Source organism: Drosophila ananassae, chromosome 3L (genome assembly GCF_017639315.1).
Source record: "Drosophila ananassae strain 14024-0371.13 chromosome 3L, ASM1763931v2, whole genome shotgun sequence".
NCBI classification, from domain to species: domain Eukaryota; kingdom Metazoa; phylum Arthropoda; class Insecta; order Diptera; family Drosophilidae; genus Drosophila; species Drosophila ananassae.
Genome location: NC_057929.1, coordinates 24,526,115 through 24,528,533, shown reverse-complemented (window position 1 = coordinate 24,528,533; position 2,419 = coordinate 24,526,115).

Genomic DNA, 2,419 nt, shown 5'->3' with positions numbered 1-2,419 from the left:
TAGCCTTTTATTTGAAAGTTGTATTTGCTTCTTAGATGCGTGTCCATCAGTATCGTCATATGGTTATTGCCATAACCATAACGTCAATATGGTTATTGATCAAGAATCGTGACAATTCTAGTTTATGCCGTGAGACACCATTGGCGTTCACCACCATTTAGACTGTTGCGCAACGAGCAGCTGTATTACCATGTTCGTGTTTTGAACAAGTGTTTGCATGGTCGTTTTCATGAATGACATACCCGCCATCATACTTTGTTGGAGGGTAAGCATCATAGTTTCCGTTTTGCTATGTGGCTGTTCTGAGGCCTGTTGAGCGCTGTATGAGTTAGGCTGATTTGGATTTTCCATTACTGATCGTAGAGCATCGGCATAGGAGAAGCCGTTGGTGGTGTTTAGGGGACCGATTGAGGACCTCGTAGCTTTGGCGAAGAAGACGTCTGGCGTAGCTTTTGATGCAATGTACACATTCTGTGGATTTTGGTTGCGATCGCTTGACGCATGCGACTCTTCAACTTCTTATACACCATACATCCTCCATAGTTTGATCTATGGTTGCCTCCGCAGTTTCCACATTTCTTTGCGTTACTGCCCGTGTTTGTAGTGCAATAAGTGGAGTTGTGGGTGTCCCCGCAGACTACACAGACAGCCCGCAGTGTGCAGTATGACCTAGTGTGTCCATACTGTTGGCAGTTAGTGCATTGCGCTGGACCGTTGCGTTTATGTGGCTCTTTAACTGTGATTCTCCGATGCAAAAGATATTGCAGCTTGTAGATTGGGTGGACTTCGTTCTTATTCAGCGACCTGCTTTCTACCTCGAGCTCGACCTTGAAGAGGGGCTGGGAATGAGAGGGTCGTTTAGCAGAATGGTGGAGTGGCCCTTGTTAAGGTGGTTCCATTGCTGGGTTTCCTTTAGCTTGATATCCGCTACTTTTGCTTGTTCAATACTAGCTAGTGCTGGATTTGATAAGCCGAGTGTGGCATTTAGGGCTTCATTTGGGGTCGATCGTAGTGCACCACTGGAATATAAAGCTGCTCACGCTAGATTTTTTCAAGCTTCTTAAGGTAATTTTTCTTTTTGAGGGCTGCCCACCAGCACTAGCACTCCATGCACTCAGGCCATTTCTTCTTGTCCATACGGCTAGGGTTTGCAATTTTACATTCATAAGATCGCAGATCGTCTATGGATATTTGCCTATGAACCGGAACGCGACGTCGTCCCTGTATGATACTATCCTGCAGTCACCCTCTTCCATCTTGCATTGAATCGAGTTGACAGCTATGTTGCATAGGAGAGTGGAGAGGACTCCGCTTGCGGTGAGTGTCTACTGACAGCCCTTGTTAAGGAAGATGTGCCTAGTTAGGACGTCACTGATCTGCAGGTCAATAAGTCCCACCAGGTGATCATCTACCCCAAAAGTCCTCAGGGTGCTGGTTAAGGTGTTCGGGAGAACGTTGTTGAAGGCTCTTTCTATATCCGAAAGGCTAACAGGGCATATGCGTTTTGGGAAAATGCTTTCTCTATTTTGGAAATGAGTGCGTATAGGGCAGTCTCGTTGGATTTACCCTTTTTGTAACGTGTCGTATGTGATGGCTTGCCCGCTTTGGGTACGAAGACGATTCGCGATTTGCGCGTATTCTTTCCAAAACTTCTAGGGTGTTGGAGCACCATTTCCTTAATTTAAACTAACCCTTGTTCAACAGGCTCGATGTCCACATAAAAGTCCTGGAAGACAAAACGAGAGCCAACGGGAAAACTGGGACCTTCATCCTTAGCCAGCTGGTGCATTGAGCGAACAGATAGAAATGAGCTGGCTTTGTACCATAAGTCACGGTGTCGAGCTTAAAGACCTTCACGTCATCATGGATAAAACCTCTCCAGAGGATGCACTGCAGAAAACTATCATCCGGAAAGACCCTTACACAGTGGTACATCTTGCAAATGACTGCAGTACATGGTGAGACCGAAACCGATGGAAGGTATGGAAAAGCTTGGGTTGAATCACGGGGCCGGACATCAGGAAATCATTAAGGTAATAACCAGAACACAACTCTCAGCTTAGTAGTTCAGAAGTTTCAGTTTTCAGAATTGGTGGAGAAGAGGAGAATCGAGGCGATCGTCAAAAGGACATGAGGCGTCAACATGAGGCGGCCAAACGAGGTTTTCCTGGGGTGCCACCTCCTCCAGAAACTATCCATCCAAAACGTGTCTTCTGCACAAGAGGCAGACCGTATCCTAGTTGGATTTGCGGGACTGAGAGCAGATCAAAAATCAGGCTCGGATGAAGATCGGATCAGCTACAACCACATTGGCGGGAACCTTTCAGTTGAAGACATCTATGTTCAGGCCAGGTTGACGCTCTATGATGTGAGTCACCACAACTGCCTCAATTTACAAAGAATACATGACTTCAGGCAA